This window comes from Canis lupus, chromosome 1 (genome assembly GCF_048164855.1).
Source record: "Canis lupus baileyi chromosome 1, mCanLup2.hap1, whole genome shotgun sequence".
NCBI classification, from domain to species: Eukaryota; Metazoa; Chordata; class Mammalia; order Carnivora; family Canidae; genus Canis; species Canis lupus.
Window position 1 is genome coordinate 105,066,549 of NC_132838.1, and position 21,452 is coordinate 105,088,000.

General features: G+C 39.5%; 1 protein-coding gene and 1 long non-coding RNA gene across 2 annotated transcripts in view; one reads left to right on the plus strand and one right to left on the minus strand.

The window, feature by feature from the left end:
• The window catches only part of LOC140607990 (uncharacterized), a 202,933-nt gene that overhangs the window by 121,756 nt on the left and 59,725 nt on the right, over positions 1-21,452 (minus strand). The window lies entirely within an intron of this gene.
• On the plus strand, positions 906-20,173 carry LOC140600412 (uncharacterized). Its single transcript, XR_012003687.1, has 4 exons — positions 906-1,111; positions 1,297-1,365; positions 6,811-6,915; positions 14,899-20,173. It is a non-coding gene; the product is annotated as an uncharacterized lncRNA (long non-coding RNA).

The window sequence follows — 21,452 nt, forward strand, 5'->3', positions numbered from 1 at the left end:
TAGGCTTTGGATAATGTTCTGCTATATCGCATGAGGAACACATAGACTTAGTCTATGCAGCATACAGATGTACCTCCAATGTTTTGTTTTTAGGACTCACTATGGTTGTCATTTGGTGAGTGCACAAGTATAGGTGCCAACACCTTCACAGGAACAGTATCTCACCTAGATCCTTCCCTGAGAGAACAAAATAATAAACCTTCTTGTCCTCAGGAGCACCTTTGTAACTTTTCATGCCCTCTCTGCCATCATTGTAATTTCTCACCTTTTTATTAGACCACGTGGGTGGAAATGAACAACTCTGTCTTAATCAATGAATGTTTCCCAACAGCCATACACTTTATTATGCTCAGTTCGGTCTGTGTATCCTGGAAGAATTACAAAACTTCATCTTATGAGAGGAATGCAGTCGTTTTTTTTCCATGTCAGTCTATATATTCATGCCTTACAGTGTTACATACAATTATAAGCTAGTCACATTATAGGTGAAATAGTCAATAAGATCATCCACTCTAGTAATGAAGACAAATTACAGCCATAGTATGAATCCATTTATAGTTATTATATAATTATGCACATAGTTATCTTGTGTTAATGGTCCTAGTACATAAGGTCAGTCCAATCAGGAATGAAACTGTCATTAAAAAAAAAAAAAAAAAAGGAATGAAACTGCCTCCTGAAAGAATGTAGAGATACTCAAAATATCTTTGAATGTGTATCTTTCAATATGAGATATTACATTAGCCAAACATTGATCTGGGCATGGGGTTATGAAGACAGTTCCACAAAAATGGTTAACAAGTTTGATGTTCCTTCAAGAAATGGCACTCCTGATGGTCAGAGCAGAATGTCTATGTGGCAACAAGCAGAATGTCTATGTGGCAACAAGCCTATGTGCCACAGTAGGTCCTGCCTTAATGCAACTTCAGGAGGGGAGAAGATCCTTTAACAATGCAGGGTTAAGACCTCACAAAATATCAAAAATCATGACCAGGACTATAGCTAGCTATTACCTGAGTTAACTGAAGTAAAGGTTTCTTACTTCTGAGAGCTCTGCTTAGAGACAGGATACATTACACGTGCATCAGAGGATACTGCTCCATCAAGACAGGTCTGTGCTCTACCAGGTGGCACAGACTCAGCCTAAGGTTTCTGTTCTCTGGATCCCTACGAAGGGCATTAAGTCAGTCTCACCGGGGATATTCTCTCCAACACCAGGGACTCTTTGGAATATTTGGGGATGTCCTGTATAGAGCATTAGGCCGGCACCAGAATCTGAATTTGCTTCCATTTCAGAGAAAGAGGAGTGAGTCATCCAGGGTCGTCTTCTCCCTCCATAGATGGAATCTTCTCTGTGGTACCCAGGTGGGAGTCCCTTCTTTGGTTAAAGAACACTGAGTAAGTGTGGAGATGCAAACAGATAAAAACTGATTGTTTTCTGTGGCATCTGGTCATTAGAAAAACAGAAGCATGATCCGTACCAAGAACTTTTAGACTAGGAAATGGGTATGCTGTGAATTCAGGATTGTGGAGTCAATGTGAGGAGAGGTGGTATACAGGGGACTTTCCTTGTGGTATGGTAAAGAACACTAGGCAGTTGTAGAAATGTAAAGAAACAGAAACTGATGGTTTCCATGGCATCTGGTCATTAGAAAAGCGGATGAAGAGTCATGATCCTTACCTTGCAGGAATTTTTAGGCTAGGGCAAATTGGTACATTGTTGAATTCAGGATTGTGGAGTCAACATAAAGAAGAGGTGGTCTGGGATCCCTGGGTGGCGCAGCGGTTTAGCGCCTGCCTTTGGCTCAGGGCGCGATCCTGGAGACCCAGGATCGAATCCCACGTCGGGCTCCCGGTGCATGGAGCCTGCTTCTCCCTCTGCCTATGTCTCTGCCTCTCTCTCTCTCTCTCTCTCTGTGACTATCGTAAATAAAAAATAAAAAAAAGGGGATCCCTGGGTGGCGCAGCGGTTTGGCGCCTGCCTTTGGCCCAGGGCGCGATCCTGGAGACCCGGGATCGAATCCCACGTCGGGCTTCCGATGCATGGAGCCTGCTTCTCTCTCTGCCTGTGTCTCTGCCCCTCTCTCTCTCTCTGTGACTATCATGAATAAATAAAATAAAATCTTTAAAAAAAATAAAAAATAAAAAAAATAATAAAAAAATAAATAAAAAGAAGAGGTGGTCCTTTGCTTCAGTTGGGCCAGTCTCTTGCCTGTGTTGTGGCGTGAGTTCTGGTATCATCCCTGATGGTTCATTCCACTGACCAGAGTTGTTTTTTGTTTTTTTTTTTTTTAACCAGAGTTTTTAATAGCATTAGTAGCATTTATTTTACATCTGTGTTAAGAATAACGTTTTCTAATATAATTGTCCCAGGATATTCTAAGTGTTTATATTAAGTTGCTTTCTATTTTATTTTATGAAATAAACAGGAAAAAAACTAGATAAATTAAGATGAACTCTGGGTGTTGAATTTCTTTGGATGGGCTTAGGAATGACAGAGCTGGAATTACCCCCAGAGTCATGGAGATCAGCCTACAGCCAGCCCAAACCAGATCCACCCTCTTCTGAGGCAGTGTCCAGGTCTGGCCTGGCTCTGGGATTTCCTTCCTTCCCAGGACAGATTGGAGATCCCTTTTTTTTTCTTTTGAGATCCCATTCTGAGTGGCTGGTCCTTTCATCTCTCCAGGGCTAGAGCTCACAATTTCCAAAACCCAGAAGCAGATATATGGGAGCAAAGGACTAAATATTTTAGCATCTTCCTTTTTTTTTTTTAAAGATTTATTTATTCATTCATTCAGAGAGAGCGAAGAGAGAGGCAGAGACACAGGCAGAGGGAGAAGCAGGCTCCATGCAGGAAGCCCGATGCTGGACTCGATCCCGGGTCTCCAGGATCACACCCCAGGCTGCAGGCAGCGCTAAACCACTGTGCCACGGGGGCTGCCCAGCATCTTCATTTTTGTTTTTATCATTAAATCTTCCACTTTTTCAGCAAATATTAAGTATAATAATACATAATTATCTGTAGTCACCATGCTGTACTTTGGATCTCCAGAATTTATTCATTCTGCAGGAAAGAAATTTTGGACAACTTGACCAACATCTCCTATTTCATTCTCAACCTCCTGGCAATCACAATTCTACTTTGCTTGTAGGAGTTCAACTTCACTAGATTCCAGACATAACTGAGATAATGCAATATTTGCCATTTTGTGTGTCTTATTCCACTTAGCATAACATCCTTCAGGGTCACATATGTGTCCCAAATGGACTAAAGGCTAAATTTTATATAGATAAATACTATATTATATATATTATATATTTATGATACATAATATATTCTATGATATATAATTTATATCATAAAGTAAATAAATAAATATCATATTTTCCTTAACCACTCCTAAAAAGCAGGGAACTACAGGGAGATGATACTTCCTATTTGCTAGAATGACTGAATTAAAAAAAAAAAAATAGAATGACTGAATTTAAGGGAAAAAAATTAGTAACACCAATATGGAGGAATTAAAATGATCATATATTGCTAATGAGCATGTACAAAGTACAGGAAAACTGGCTTTTACTTATAAACTCAGATATTTATCTAGTTAAAAAAATATAAACACAACAATGAAAACTCTCAGAACTACTATCTATTTTTCCTTTCTGTATTTTTCTGTTCATGGATATTTAACTCTTACACAGTTTTTTTTAAAAACAGGAAAACAAGATGAAGCACATAGGTGGGGCCCAGTACCAATATCTTGGGTTATTATAGGACACAGTGCCCAACTCACAAGGTATTACAGGGATGAAATCGCATTATATACGTGAAGTTGCCAACAGGGTGCACCATAACTTCCCTGGAAACACAAAATTAGTGTTCAAGAAATGTTGCAGTAATCAGTGTATACACATTGTTTCCAAATAGAGACTTGCTTAGACATTAGTGCATTCACCAGCCTTCTTTCTGCAAACTTTAAAATGCTGTGAAAGCATGTGGCCCTTCAGGATGGTGATAATGATCTTTGCTAGGAACCCACAGTAAACTACAACAAAGAAAAGTAAACTCTTTTCTGGGCACTAACCAGGGCTGACATAAGATGGTGGGTGTGGGGGGGCTCAGGTGTGTTGTGCCTGTATTCTCTAGTTAGTGCCACTAAATGTGGGTCTCCAGGAGCAGCATCAGCACTAACAAAGAACTCGTGAAAGATGCTAGTTCTCAGGCTCCATTTCAAGCCTGCAGAATCACCATTTCTTCAATGGGACCTGGAACACAAAGATGATTTCTATGCACATTAAAATTTGAAAGCACATCATTGCTTCTCAGCCTGGGGTTACAGTAAGGATCTCAGGGTGAGTTTTAAGAACCACCATCACCGGGCCCTCTGTAGAGTCTGTCTATGGGTCAGGGTAATAGCATCAGTGCTGCTTTAAATATGTGCTCTAGGGGATTCTCAGGTAGGCCGGAGTGAAGCACAAGGATTAAAAGATTTATTTGTGAAGGCTGAGCCCAGGTTTCAGTTGAAGAGAAGCTATCAAGACTGTTCGGTCTGGGGCAGGTCAGTGCAGCCAAAGTTCCTCATCCTGTGGCAGGATTTGTGGCGGTCCGTGGGAGGGGAGGACATTTGAAACCAAGAAGAAACCTCACATGCAAGTGTCCATGTAGGAGCTCTATTTTTTCTGGATCTTCTCTATGAAAAATTAAGAGAGAATGTGGTCTTTTATATATTTCAAGATCCTTCTGCCACTATGCTGATGATCGCAGGTGAAGAGGCCATACTGAGGCCACTAAGGGCTTACAGGTGTGATTTCTCTACATAATATCACCCAAGAAAACAATCAAAGCAGAAAGAGAGGACGAAATGGCTGCTTCTCAGATAAATCTTGACTTGGCTCAGGGCTGTGTCCTCATTTCTTATCCAAATGCCATGTATTTAGAATTTGCATGCATTTACTTCTCTACCTCTGGTGGTCCTGCCTAGCAAATGTTTTGGACTACTGTTTATCATTTTAATGACAGCCAATGTCAGCCCTTTAAGATACTCCTCTTTCTATCCCTGGGGCTGTTTATTCTCTCCAACTAGGCTTTCTACGCAGCATGAAGAATTCCTACCATGAATTCATAACCTGCAACTTTTGAAAACAGTCCCTCTGTAATAGATCAACCTGGGGATGTGTTGATACACATGATTCTCACTGGAGATGGGTCGGGTTTCAGGACCCAAGTGAAGAAGGAGAATATATAATATTTAGGTTCTTTCTGGATGTGGCTTGAGTCTATAGAAACTAGATGAACATGAACAAACTAGATGGCTTAAGGCCCAGAATAAGTCAATGTTCTGAAAAAGAGCCTTGCTGACTAGACTGCTTCAGAGAAAGACTAACTACTTGGAATACATTAAAAATTACAGGACATGGGAGCAATCTGTGAAATTTCATAACTTCTATAATCTCACAATTGCAATCGTATGATTTGCTTTTTACAAAAAGTAATAGGGGTGGCCCCGGTGGTGCAGCGGTTTAGCGCCGCCTGCAGCCCAGGGCGTGATCCTGGAGACAATGGATCGAGTCCCACGTCAGGCTCTCTGCATGGAGCCTGCTTCTCCCTCTGCCTGTGTCTCTGCCTCTCTCTCTCTGTCTCTATGAATAAGTAAATAAAATCTTTTAAAAAAATAAATAAAAATTAAAAAAGTAATAGCCAACAATGATGAGTCCGATGTGCTTCAGGCCAATAATTGCAAATTTTCTCATTAGAGCTGATATTAACTTTTTTCACTTTGTTCAGAGTCTCTCTGCCAGATTCCCCCAGAAAATGAAGGGTATGACCTTTGTTTACTGGAGAACCTGGCTTTTGCAAATAAAGATTATAAATTAGCCCTAGACCTGTAAGTTTCTTTTTTTTTTTTTAATATTTTTTTCAATTTTTATTTATTTATGATAGTCACAGAGAGAAAGAGAGGCAGAGACACAGGCCGAGGGAGAAGCAGGCTCCATGCACCGGGAGCCCAATGTGGGATTCGATCCCGGGTCTCCAGGATCGCGCCCTGGGCCAAAGGCAGGCGCCAAACCGCTGCGCCACCCAGGGATCCCGACCTGTAAGTTTCCATTTTATTCTGCACAATGTCACAGATATGTTCTTTATTTTTAGCAAAAGGAAACAAGGACATAATTACACATGTTGACCTGTCTTAAAAGTCTATAGTGTAACTCAGCACAAATGACATCATTCAGGAAATCATCAGGTGTTTGTTGGTGCAAGGAAGGATTTATGATATTTTATCTTGGCTTTAACCTTCCCCTTCCCTGATGTTCTCTGCAACTTTCACTCTACATTTGTGGTAATTCTAGAAACTGAATGGCATAGAATATTGTTACATCTTAAAATCAGATATCTATTCCTTATTTTTGATTCAGTAGTACTTGGAAGTGGAATTAGGGAGCTGAACATTGAAAATGCTTCCTAAGTATTCTCAAGAGGCCATCAGAAAATAGTGTTTGAAGGAATAATTTTTTATATCCTTCTTTTTTTTTTATATATTTTATCTATTTATGACAGATACAGAGAGAGAGAGAGAGAGAGAGGCAGAGACACAGGCAGAGGGAGAAGCAGGCTCCATGCACCGGGAGCCCGATGTGGGATTCGATCCCGGGTCTCCAGGATCATGCCCTGGGCCAAAGGCAGGCACCAAACCGCTGCGCCACCCAGGGATCCCTATATCCTTCTGTAATGTGCTCTCTTCTCTACCAAGTATGGTGCTGGATTTGAAATTTTACATTCTCCATTGAGTCGTTTCTTTTTCTTATAAACAGGGCTTTGCTGTCTCTAGACTGTATGTAGACTGCATCTGGTAGTTCTTTGGAAAACTAAAGAGCCCTGGCACATGAAGAGAAAGGAGACAATAGTCACACACCCAGGTAAGTGGCAGTCCATGAAGCAGATGACACAAGTGAGGGCCAATGGTCAATGGAGAAAACATGACCTTAATTTGTGGTTTGGGAAGCTCTTCTCGAATGGAATGATTCTGGAAGCCTAGGTACCTCTCCTGTCTCACTCTTCACATGCTCCTCCATCCTATAAGGACTTACCTTCTGTTCCAGTTTTTTTTTTTTTTTTTTTTTTAAGATTTATTTATTCATGAGAGAAAGACAGAGACATTGGGAGAGGGAGAAGGAGGCTCCCTGTGGGGGGAGGAGGAGGGCTCCAGGACCCCGGGATCACAACCTGAGCCAAAGGCAGACACTCAACCTCCGATCCACCCAGGTGCATTGTTTCAGTTTCTTCTATGGCATTCACAGTGAAATCCAAAAGCCTCCCCTTGGCCAGTGAGGGTGTATGCCATCTGATTGCTATTCCATTGCTTGTGGAAACATGTGAAAAATCTATACACATTGGGAGTTTCTAAGTGGAGACCCCAATGTAATTAACTTATGTCTTATTTGGAGGTGTACTTCTCCTGGAGACACATACAGTCTGGTATAAAATCAGGAATGTGGTGTACACGGACTCTCCCCTATCAATATTATGCAGAGCAGTCCTTCCCAGTGACTAGACCCTATGCTCCATCCTCAGAAATGTACTTGAGGGGATGCCTGGATGGTGCAAACAGTTGGGCATCCAACCCTTGGTTTCAGCTCAGGTTTTGATCTTAGGGTCTGGGATCAATCTCCCCGTTGGACTCCACACTCATTATAGAGTCTGCTTACAACTCTCTCTGCCCTCCCACCCTAACATAAATGAATAAATCTTAAAAAACAAAAAGAAAAAAAGAAGGATAAGATATGTACTTGAAAGCTTCAGTGTCTACACTGGTGTCACAGTGGAATGAGTTGGGCTTCTTCATTAAGACCTAATTAATACTAGGCCTATCAATGACCAAGTACAAGAATCTTTGGAGTTGGGACACTGGAACTGGTACTTCTAAAAACTACACAGGGGATCCCAATGTGAAGCCAAACCCAAGACTAACTTTTCTAAACATTGCTTGTCAAAATTTCACGTATATACAAACCATTTTAAGGTTTCCATTAAAAACAGACTCTAAGCACCCACAGTCAGGTATCTGAGTGAATGAATGCATGAAGCCCATTAATATGTACTTTTAACAACCATTGAGGTTGCTGTCCCCAGACTTCAATTCCAGTTGCCCTGAGCTAGAGAGTACAGAAGAGCACACCTGAAAACCAAACCATTCTATCTCAACACAAGTACGTCTTCTGTTGCCAATGAAGACTATTAACAGCTTCCAGAAAGACCACATTCTGTCCATCCCCTGCAAGTTCAGAAAGGACTAGGTAAGGCAGTGGTGAGAGCAAGGGGTAAATAGTATGTACTCATTCATAAAGGAATGCTTATTGAGTATCTACTACATGCTCTAGGTATATATGAGTATGTACTAGGTCCTGGACACAGTATGGGGAATCATACATATATAATGTGAGTTAATCTGTCTAAAGCTCTAGGAATTGGATACTACATGTTCATTTTTTTCCAGGAGGATGTGGATGCTGGTTTTGCCTCCCTGGGAGTAGAATTTCTGTCTCTTCTTCATTATCAGCAATCTTAAAAATAATGTTGGATGTGATGGCACATCTACAGAGAACAGACTGGGGGAGAGAAAGGAAGGGGGGATTAGAGGCTCTGAGGAAAATCTGAAGGGCCGATTTATGTAAATTATGTAAACACTGAACCAAGTGCAAACCAAGTACACAATTTCAAGTGAAACTTCCTATTTGCTCTGATTGCACAAGAGGATACACATCAAACTGATGAGCTGTTATGTCTGAAGATCAAACTATTACTGAATGCAGGCAATTAATGGGGATTTTTATTATTTAAATATTTTAAATGTTTAAACTGTACAATTTTTATTTTACAATTAAAGTTATGCCCTATGTTAGTTGTTGTTATCTCTACTATAACCACTTTCCACACGTTTAGGAGTTAAAAAAGAATACTCTGAATTTTATGTTTGAATTTCAGTGGGCTTGACTGGGTTTTCTTTTTAGGATCCTACAAGGTCAAAATCAAGGTTTCATGAGGTATTGGGCTTTCTCTGCAGCTTATGGTGGGGAATCTACTTCCAGGACCATTCAGATTTTTGATAGAATCCATCTCCTTTTATGGTTGCCACGTGACCCCTCAATGGTCACACCTTGTACGTGGTATCCCCAAAGAAAAGAGAAAATATTGACTTTCATTGTGGACTCAAAATTTTACCTGTGGTCTTTTACTGTATATTCCACTGAAAAGCTTACTAGGTGGGGCACCTGGGTGGCTCAGTGGTTGAGCATCTGCCTTTGGCTAAGGTCGTGATCCTGGGGTCCTGGGATCGAGTCCTGCATCAGGCTCCCTATGGGAAGCCTGCTTCTTCCTGTGCCTATGTCTCTGCCTCTGCCTCTCTCTTCCTGTCTCTCATGAATAAATAAATACAATCTTTTTTTAAAAAAAAAAGGAAAAAAGAAAAAAGAGAAAAGCTTACTGGGTATTTTATATAAGTAAGGTTATTATCTCATGGGCTGAAATTAGAAACTGCTGACAATTGTGAATCAAAGGCAGATCAGGGAATCAATGAGTAGAAGAATGAATGATCTCCAACTGAATCCCTGCAACTTCATCACTCCCAGATGTATTATTGCTCCCCTCCCTCCATTTTTGTCCCCCATTGTGACCTCAATCTTTCCACCCCTATAGCTGTAAATATCCATGATCCCTAACACTCTCTCTCCAAATGATCCTTCTACAATTCCTCATGCTCTTCTATGTTCATCTTCTCCACTTTAGACCTGTATAAACTATCAAGCCTTTTTGCCTGATTCTACAATCCTTAGTCCAACCTTGCTTCCACTGCCCACAGAACGTCCATCCTCCATTATCTGCACCTCCTCCATTGTCATTTAACTTCCCCACCCCATTCTAATGACTTCAGCCCATTTTTTGTGTCTTTTATGTCCACTGTCCTCAATGTCAAAACCACCATTTATCAGGAGTCCTTAGTTTCCTCATGACCTTGCATGCATTACCCCCAACCCTACACTCCCTGATACTTTCTCATCAGCCCTTAAGCCTACTGATGCTCACTGTTTTCCCAGCTCCAGTGATCCCCCTCCAACTTCATTAACTACCTATGCTCCCATCTTTTCTTCCCACTATTCATTCCTAGTTAGAGCACTGAATACCCCCAGGACTGCACTCACAAGCAACTATCCCTCTTTTACCCCTATGTTCTTTAATCCTTCATAGGCAATAAGGTTTGCATGCCTTTGATGAAACCTTGCCTTTGAACTGCCTTTTGCCAACTAATTCCTCATCCATTATCCCCTTCCTTCCTATGATTTCCATCACCCTCATTCCCTCAACACACATAAGGCTCATATCCTTAATGTCTCTGCATAAATCCACCCTCAACCTTAAAACCTGTAGTGTACTTTAATCCCTTAGGGACGCTTAAACTGCCTAGTGCCCTTTAGCCCTGTTGTGGGTTACACAGTGTGCCTCAAATAAATATGGTCAAGTCCTAATTCACAGTACTGTAATTGTAACCTTATTGGGGATTTGCAGATGTAATTAGGTTGATATGAGCTCATACTGGATTTGGGTAAACCTGAATTCAATGACTGCTATTTTAATGAGATGAGGGAAGTTTAGACACACACAGAACAGTGTGTGATGATGAAGGCAGAGGCTGAGTGATGTATCTACTAGGTGAGGAAGGCCAAGCATAGCTGACAGTTTCCAGAAGTTAGAAAGAGGGAAGACTCCATTCTTGAGATAAAGTATGGCCCTGCTAACAGCTTGACTTCAGACATCTAAGAACCTCCAGAACAGTGAGACACTAATTTTTTGGTTGGTTAAGCTACACAGTTGTGGTAATTTGTTATAGAAACCCTAGGAAACTAACATAGGTTCTGTCCTCTCTTCCCCTGTGGCTCTGTTACTCCAAGCCCTTGGACTCTCTGCAACTCCATTTATCCCTGTGCCCTATTTCTTATCCAACTGTGTCACTACTTGTCTTCATGCCAAGCACCTCGACCAAAGGTGGCAGTGCTCCTTACTCTTTCAGTGGTTCTTGTTTTGCTGTGTTGAAAGGAGTATAAAAAGTGGAAAGAGCTTTTGTTTTTAGATACCCAGAGGACTGTAATTAATCCTATTTTTTCCATATAAAAACACTTCATGAAGATACAGTGACTCTTGTGACTTGCTGAGATTTTATGAATCCAAGTGTGACTGTGTGAGCTTCTGTTATCATGTGTTTCATGAGTCTGTATGTTGCAAGGGAGTCATATGTGGTAGGTGTTTCTGCATGGGCAGAATGTGGGACTAAGTGTGTGAGTATATGTGATTGTGTATTTGAATGTCTGAGTGTTAATTCCAGTTTGTGTTTGTACCTGTAAGGGTTAGATGTGGTCCCTTTGTGAATATATAGAATATAAGTTGTTCTCATTATAGGTCTAATCCATGCCTTGGCAATTGTGGTGGTTTAATAAACAGATTCTGTCATTTAAAAGAATATTAAACCTTCTTTTCCCGAAACTTTTTTTTGGTGAGAGGCTCTTTTATAACAATCCCAGTCTTCATAGATATTGTTCTGTTTAGAAATACTATTAATCCTGGGATCATTGATCCCTTGGTCCTTTCAGATTTCAAATGAACAAATCCACATTTGACTGTTGTCACCTTCCCAAAGCCACCAAATGTCCTTATTAACTTTACAAACTGATTTTCATTAGTTGCACAAATTAGCGTAACAGAAATTGTCATTTCATCTTAATTGTTATCACTGAATCTACCAAGTCATTTGTCTGATTTCTTTTCTCTGCTTATGAATTATGGCACAACTCAGTGGTCTGAAGATTTGGAAGGAACTGTAGTTCCACTAGAGGAATTTCTCAGAGAAACATAGAATCCAATGAAACATGCAAGCTTCATGCCCGTGTCAGACTTTAGCATGGTCTGCTTTCCTCCATATGGCAGCATTTTTGTTCTCCAGGGATGTTAGAAACACTCTCTTTTGAACACACTTAATAGTCTGCTTGCAGGTATATGACCTCATAATAGAAACTTGTATTGGTAATTAGCAACTGAGAAAAATATTTTTATAAGTATTCTCAGCTCCAAAGTCTCCAACCTCATTATGGCAGAGGGTCATATATAGATCCTATATATAACATTTTATAGATATAGATGCTCTATATATGATTTTATAAATAAAGATCATATATATATACACATATATATAGTTGTGTACCTATGTAAACATGTCATATGTATGTATTTATGTAAACATATCAGGGGCGCCTGGATGGCTCAGTTGGTTAAGTGTCTGACTTTTGATTTTGGCTCAGCTCATGACCTCAGGGTTGTGAGATCGAGCTTTGCATTGGGCTCTATGCTCAGTGCTGAGCTGCCTTGAGGTTTTCTCCCTCTGCCCCTCCCCCTACTCACTTGTGTTCTCTCTCTTTCTCTAAATAAACAAAGTCTTAAAATGACATGTTAATATTAGTAGGTCAAGGTCTGTTATTTTGAATGTTTAATATGTTTAACCATACTAGGTTTTACATAACAATTTCTTTTTTTTTTAAGATTTTATTTATTTATTCATGAGAGACCCACAGAGAGAGAAGAGAGGCAGAGACACAGGCAGAGGGAGAAGCAGGCTCCATGCAGGGAGCCCGATGTGGAACTCGATCCCAGGTCTTCAGGATCACGCCCTGGGCTGAAGGTGGCAGTAAACCGCTGAGCCACCGGGGCTGCCCTTATATACAATTTGTATGAATCACTGTACATGCGTTAATTTTTAAAATCTTAACTCTTTAATAAGGGCTCATATGTAGAGTTTTTAAAAATATTTTTATTTTTTAATTTTCATTTTTCAAAAGATTCTATTTATTTATTCACGAGAGACAGAGACATAGGCAGAGGGAGAAGTAGACTCCCTGCAGGGAGCACGATGCGGGACTCCATCCCAGGAACCCGGGATCACAAGCTAAGCAGAAGGCAGATGCTCAACCTGAGCCACCCAGGTGCCCTTTTTAAAGATTTTTAAATTTAGGGATCCTTGGGTGGTACAGCGGTTTAGCGCCTGCCTTTGGCCCACGGCGCGATCCTGGAGACCCGGGATCGAATCCCACATCGGGCTCCCGGTGCATGGAGCCTGCTTCTCCCTCTGTCTATGTCTCTGCCTCTCTCTCTCTGTATGACTATCATAAATAAATAAAAATTAAAAAATAATAAAAAAAAATAAAGATTTTTAAATTTAGATAGAACAAGCATAGGCAGGGAAAGCAGCAGGCAGAGGGACAGGGAGAAGCAGGCTCCCTGCTGTAGGGCTCGTTCCTAGGACCCCAGGATCATGACCTGAGACAAAGGCATATGCCTAACAGACTGAACCACCAGGTGCCTCCATACATAGTTTTTATTTGCAGAGGAAAATGAAGTAGGCATAGAATGTTTAACCAAATGTGAAAATGCACACACTGCTTGGGGCAGAGTGTTGGGGTTGTAGCAAAGATGGTGCTTTTAGCTACTCTGCTATACTAATAAAATTAAAACACCTGGGTTTTGTTTCCTATATCTTGACAGTTTAATTAGGCTGACAGGTTTTTTTCCCAATAATTTTAGTTTTTACAAGTTTCTTTTTTTTGTCGCAATATTCTACAGTTCAGTATCAACTATGAAAAAAGATTTGGGGTTCTTATTATGTTGTTAGGTGAACTACTGAGTATAATAGGAAAAAGGATCTTCCATATGACCAACTTGGATTTAATGAAAACAGAATGACTCAACTATTAGACAAGACTCCTTCGCTTGTATGCCAGTGTCAAAGAGTAATGTCAGATATAACAGTAAGTGAACAGTAATGTCAAATTATGGAACAGTTGTCATGATACCCTAACTATGAAACTTTAATCTTTGATACAATATTGTGTAGAAATGAGTGTTTGCTATTTTCAGATCAATTTGTATGTTCACACCTGAGTAAAAGGAAACTATTAAAAATAAAATGAGATGTGTGAAATCTTCTGCATGGCAGAAAGTTGTGGAGAAATGCATGTTGAGCTTAGGCTTGATACTAAAATATTTTTAAACCAGAGAAAATGTCATAAAATGCATTTAAGGCTGACAGCTGCTCTATAAAACACACAATACAGAGCGTCTTAAAATACTCTTTACTTCCTCACTTCAACAGGCTCTCCACAATCATCAGAAAACAGATGTTCCAGTAGACAGAATCACTATCTTCTTTACGTACATCATAACCCAGTTAGAAAAAAATATATATATTCTTAGAAACTGTTATTCAGAGACTGTTCTTGTATAAGATTATGTGATTCTAAGAGATCTACCTTACGCATTATTACAAACATGGATGCATTGCCAGCACCCTCCAGTAATCCTGAAAAGTTAGTCTAGATAAACTGAAGAGATTGATTTAAGGACTGTAATCCTTAAGCATCTTATTTTTAAAAAGACTTTATTTATTTAGTTGACAGAGAGCACAAGCAAGGGGGAGCAGGGAGAGGAAGAAGCAGACTCCCCGCTGAGCAGGGAGCCCAGCATGGGGCTCGATTTCAGGACCCTGGGATCACGACCTGAGCTGAAGGCAGGCACTTAACTGATGGAGCCATGCAGGCACCCTGTAATCCTTGAGTATCTTAAAAATCAGATTTCATTATTACTTGGATTAAATACCAACAAACACTGCCAGTAAGGAGTACAGAAAGTTACATTGAGAGCCATCAGGGATTGGTGTAGTGTCAAAAGCTACATTTCTACTGCTCAGCTCATGCCTCAGGGGTTTTCCTCATTCCTGTGTAGCTTTCAAACTGGGAGTTGTCCCCAGAATTGCATTTACTTGCATGATCACTTGCTGACTGTTGATCTGCCTCCTTCCCTTACAGACTGTGCCCCTCACACAGAAACAGAAAATACACAATGCTTTTTTGCTACCAGGACGGTGGACTGAGTGTGAAGGTTCCAAGTGTGAAGACTGCATGTGTGACAGGAAGGCAGCTGGACCCTGAGATATGGGTTTGTGTTTCTATGACCCCGCCTTCCTTCAAAACTGCAAATTATCATTTCACCTGTAGTGGCAATGTTTGGTTATAATAGAGACAGTCTGTCTGAGTCTGCAGGGTTTAACAGAAAACTGTCAGATCACGTTTCCTTTGGAAAAATTCCAAGACCAGGCAGTGGCACCACCCTGACCCATCTCCCACTCCCTCCCACTACTCTGTCTCCAGAACAACTGAGAGAACAGCAGAGTTCAGGGCTGATAATCACTATTTCTGGACACCTGCACTCAGAGAGAGGACTTCAATTTGGCAAGCCAATTTCTATCTTCCTTGTTAAAATGTGTGCCTCATGAGAAACTTGCAGCATTCTACCTTCCATTTCTGGGGAGTGTACTGATTGTCCTTCATGGTGAAAACAAACAAAATACATGAATGAATCCAAGTGAATAATCTACCCGAGTCTGTCAAAATGGCTATTCTCTCCTTGCTATCTTTTTTTCTTTATAGACAGAAAGGCCTTTCTCTATTCTATCCTTCTCTTCTCACTTAGTTGCTCTCTCATGCAGGATTATTCTTAAAATCATTAAGGTAAGCAAAGAAACACAGAGAACCCTTTGTTCCTGGAATTACAAGGACTAGCATCTATAACCCCTTGGGAAAGATATATACACATAATAACCAACTCCCAGAGTATTTTCCAATTGGCTCACAAAATGTGAAGTTCCTAGCACAAAACCCCACAGTATATGCACCCTACCATACATCTGAGTACATACTAGATGCTCTAGAAACATTTACCTGTTTTACTGTAGTATAGTCAACACACAATGTTACATTAGTTTCAGGTGCGCAACATAGTGACTGTACAAGTCTGTATGTTATCCTATGCTCAGCATTAAGTGTAAATATTATCTGCCATCTTACAACACTATCACAAAATCATTGCTTCTATTCCTTATGCTCTACCTTTCACCTTCATGACTTTTTCATTCTGTGACTGGAAGGCTGCACTTCCTACTCCCTTCACCCATTTTGCTATCCTCCCACTCTACTCCATTCTGGCAACCACCAATTTGTTCCAGAGACATTTATTTCATAAATAAATGAATGTTTTTTCCAAATAGTCTCGTTCAGATACTATGGTTGTCTCTAGTCCCCTCTCAGGCTAACAAGGGACAACTGAGGACATAATCTCTCAGGGAAGTCTATACTGGGAACAAATAACATACTACAATATGTGTGTCAGAACCATCTGAAGATGTGTACAAGTTCATTAGGTCTACTCCCTTAGTAAAAATCATTTGTATAGCTTTTGTGTATATGAAAAAAATCTTTTGTATAGCTTTTGTGTATATAATTTTTCTGGTTAATCATACTTTAAGCTGAAAATAAAATGTTTCAGAGTTGCAACAGGAGAAAATATAAATTCACGGGCCCTACCCTGGACCAGCTGAATCAGAATTTCTTTCTTTTTTTGGTTAAAGATTTATTTATGTATGAGAGAGAGAGAGAGAGAGAGAGAGGAGGTGGGAAGAGTGGCAGAGGGAGGGAAAGAAGCAAACTCCCTGCTGAGTGTGGAGCCCTGATGTTCAGGAATCTGAGATCATGATGTAAGCTGAAATCAAGAGCCAGATTCTCAACCGACTGAGCCACACAGGTGCCCCTGAATCATAATTTCTATGTGCAGAGGCTTATAACTTTTATTAAAATCTCCAGGTGACTAGCACACATTTTAGGTTAAGAAGCAATATATAAATACATGTTTCTCAGTCTTTGTATCTGTGGGGATCACATGGGTAGTTTTAAAAATTACCCTCATCTGTGACCATCTCTAAATAACTCTGTCTTTGCATCTGGGGTGAAACCCAGTTTCAATGTTGTTTTAATAAAATGTCCCAGGTAATTCTAATATGAGGAAAGGGTGAAGCACCAGGGCTCCCAATTACACTTCTGAAAGCTGAGCCCTGGCTCTGGTCCATGAGATTACAGGGTCTATGCTATAGGAGTTTTGTAGAGGAACTTCAGTCTAGCCCACATCCCCATTACTGAAGCAGAATTTGGGGACATTTGTAGGTGAGGAGGGCACCTGAAGACACAGGGGAGAAATCTGCATTTTGACCTCCAGATAGAAGTTTGTTGTTCCTGCATCTCTCTTGTGGCAATGGAAAGAAAGGGTGGCTATTTGTCATTTCAAAGTGCTTCTAGGGATCCCTGGGTGGCGCAGCGGTTTGGCGCCTGCCTTTGGCCCAGGGCGCGATCCTGGAGACCCGGGATCAAATCCCACGTCGGGCTCCCAGTGCATGGAGCCTGCTTCTCCCTCTGCCTGTGTCTCTGCCTCTCTCTCTCTCTCTGTGTGACTATCATAAATTAAAAAAAAATTTAAAAAAAAGTGCTTCTAAATCATTACATAACCTGAAATCAATGATCAACACTGCCCTTAAAATCATATGCCAGGGATGCCTGGGTGGCTCAGTGGTTGAGCATCTGCCTTCGGCTCAGGGCATGATACTGGAGCCCCAGTTAAGTCCCACATCAGGATCCCTGCACGGAACTTGCTTTTCCCTCTGTCTATGTCTCTGCCTCTCTCTCTCTCTCTCTCTCTGTATGTCTCTCATGAATAAATAAAATCTTTTTAAAAATCATATGCCAAATTTGATTTGTTAAAGAATTAATTTTTAAAAATAGAATCAACCACGATATCTAAAAAGTAGAGGTCTGTGAAATAATCCATAGCTCAATCACTGAACTGAAGGCTAGTTATAAACTGAGTAACTGTTTGGTTACTGGTGGCTCAGTTGGTGGAACAACCGACTACTGATTTCAGCTCAAGTCATGATCTCAGGGTGGTGAGATCGAGACCTGTGTCTGGCTTTGCACTGACCCTGAAACCTATTTGAGATATTCTTTCTCTCTCTTTGTGCTCCTCCCCCACCTTTTGTGAGAGAGAAAGAAAGAAAGGAAAAGAAAACAGAAAAAAATGCTTACAATTCAATTGAAAAAGCAGAATAGAAGTTTGGCTTTTTGAGTAGCGTTTCAAGTGTGGTTCCACTGTTTTGTTACCAATGTAATATTTCTTTTTGTGGGAAATATTTTAAATATTTCTAAATTAGAAATAAGTTGTGTTCTTCACTTTTATATACCAAATATAAATCTCTCTGTACAGAAACATTCATTCAAATTTGTCCCTGGCTGTATAATTTTAAATCTTTTATAAATACACATATTGGGTTAAAAGTTTGCCTGTCATTTTATGTACATGTTGTGTTTTATATAATGTTATGCAGCTTTTCTCAACATTTATGTGATATATTGTGAAGATGTTTTATTATCAGTAAAAATAAAATTAGTACATACCTAAAATACTCATGTAAACAATTGCTTATTGATCACATATACATTATTTTCAAAGTTTTCTTTTTTTTAAAGATTTACCTATTTATTCATGAGAGACACACAGAAAGAGAGAGAGAGGCAGAGAACAGGGAGAGGGAGAAACAGGCCTCCTGCAGGGAGCCCAATGTGGGACTAGATCCTGAATCCCGTGAGCCAAAGGGGCTTAATCGCTGAGCCACCCAGGCATCCCTCAAAGTTTCTTTCATATAAAGAATGTTATATTTGTTTCAGACAGCTTTGTGAATGTTCATTTTTATGGGTTGTAGGATATGAACTGTAATCACTGGCTCAAAGATGTATGTATGTAACATTTTGATAGATGCTTTAAGGAATCCTTGAATTGATGTAGTCTTTGATATTTATAATACTGAGTCTATTTATCTAGGAAGTATTAAGTTGTTTTTGTTTTGTGTGTGTTTTTGTTTTCTTAAACAAAAACATATATGTATATACATATACATACACACACACACTACATTTTCTTATTGACTTGTCTTACAATGGACACTTAGGTTGTATCCATGTCTTGGTATTGTAGATGCAATGAACATGGGAGGATGCAGATATTTCTTAAAGATGATGATTCCCTTTTCTTTGGATATATACCCTGAAGTAGGATTGCCTGATAATAGGATAGTTCTATTGTAATTTTTTTAGGGACATTCATATTCTTTTCCACAGTGGCTGTACCAATTTACATTCCCACCAACTGTGCACAAGGGTTCTCTTTTCTCCACATACCTGCCAACACTTGTCATCTCTTGTTTTTTGATGACAGCCAATCTAACAGGGAGAGTAGGATTTTTTATATATATCATACCATCTGCTAATATAAACAACTTTACTTCCTCCTTTCCAATATGTCTACTTTTAATTTCTGTTTGTACAAGATTTTTCTGGCTAAAATTTCCAGTAGTAATTTGACTGAAAGGGGCAAGAGCAGGCATCCTTGTTTTAATCCTCATCCAAAGGTCTTGTCATATATGGCTTTTATTATATTGAGGTATATTCTCTCTATGCCCAGTTCGTTCAGTTATCATGAATAGATGTTGAATTTTGTAAAGGCTTTTCCTGCATCTATTGAGGTGACATGATTTTCATCCTTCATATTGTTAATGAAGTGTACCATATTGGTTGATTTATGGATATTGAACCATCCTTGCACCCCTGAAATAAATCCCACTTGATCATGGTGCATGCTCCTTTTAATGCCCTGTTAAATTTGACATGTTAATATTTTGTTAAATGTTTTTTGTAGTTATATTCATACCACTATTGGCCTGTAATTTTATTTTCTTGTAGTATCATTGTCTTATTTTGGTATCAGGGTAATGCTGGCCCTGAAAAATGAGTTTGGAAAAATTCTGTCCCCTGTGATAGTTTGGAAGAGTTGGAAAAGAGTTGGTATTCTGTAAATGTTTGATTGAATTCACTAGTGAGCCATCTAGTCCTCTGGGCTTTCATTTGTTGAGAGGTTTTTGATTACTTTTTCAATATCTTTACTAGTAACTGGTCCATGTAGATTATTTTAGTTCTTAATGATTCAGTCTTGGTAGGCTGTAGTCTTTGAGGAATTTCTTACGGATTCTCTAGTTTCTTGACATAATCATTCATAGTGTCCTCTTTTGATCATTTATATTTGTGTGCTGTCTATATTTGTGTTGTAATGTCTTCTCTTCCATTCAAATTTTATTTCTTTCAGTTTTCTCTCTCCTCCCTAAATCTAGCAAATCTAGCCAGTTATTATATCAACTTAGTTCTTTTTAAAAAAAAATAGATTTAATTTTCACTACTGTCTTTTTAGTGTCTATTTCATTTCTTCTTTCTCTGATCTTTCCTGTTTCTTTCTTTATACTAGCTTTGGGCTCAGTTTGCTCTTGTTTTTCTAGTTCCTTGAGGTGTAAAGTTAAATTGTTTGAGATCTTTTTTTTTTCTTAATGTAGTTATTTGTTGCCATGATGGTTCTTTTGTTGTATCCCAGAAGTTTTGGCATTTTTTATTTCCATTTTCAATGGTCTCAGGCTATTTTTTCTCTTTTGAATTTTTTCTTTTGACCTATTTTTTTAAAAAGATTTTATTTATTTATTCATGAGAGACACAGAGAAAGGCCAAGGCATATGCAGAGGGAGAAGCAGGCTCTCTGTGGGGAGCCCAATGTGGGACTCGATCCCTGGACCTAGGATTATGACCTGAGCCAAAGGCAGATGCTCAACCACTGAGCCACAGGTGTCCCTGACCTATTTTTTTTTTTTAAGATTTATTTATTTATTTGAAAGAGAGAGCACATGTGGGGAGGAGTGAGGGAGAGGGAGAGAACGAATCTCAAGCAGGCTCTGCTGAGTGCAGAGCTTGGTGTGGGGCTTAATCTCATGACCATGAGATCACGACCTGAGCTAAAACCAAGAGTCAGACACTTAACCTACTGAGCCACCCAGGCACTCCTTCTTTGACCTATCAATTATTCATTCAGTGGCAATGTTGTTTAATTTCTACAAATTGTGAATTTTCTTGTTTTCTTCTGCAATTGATTTCTAGTTTCATGCCATGATGGTGAGAAAACCTGCTTGATATTTCAATCTTCCTATATTTTTGGAGATTTCTTTAGTGACCTAACACTTGTTTTGTGATCTATAAAGTGTCCCACGTGCACATGACAAGAACGTGTTTTCTGCTGCTGTTGGTTCGGATGTTCTAAGTCCATCTAATCAATGAGTAGTTGAAGTCAATGTTTCCTTATTGATTTTTCCATCTTGGTGATCTATCCATTGTTGAAGGTGACATATCAGCATCCCTTGCGATTGTATTGCTATTTCTCCATTCAAATCTGTTAATAGTTTATATATTTATGTACTTTTCTAATGTGTGCACAAATATGTATAAATGTCATGTTGAATTGACCCTTTTATTATTAGTCTTTGACCAAAAAAATCTAATTTGTCTAATTAACCACACTTTTTTGTTGTTGTTGTTTCCATTTGTATACAATATTTTCTTCATGTCTTCTTCACTTTTAGTCTCTGTAGTCTATAAAGCCGAAGTGGGTCTCT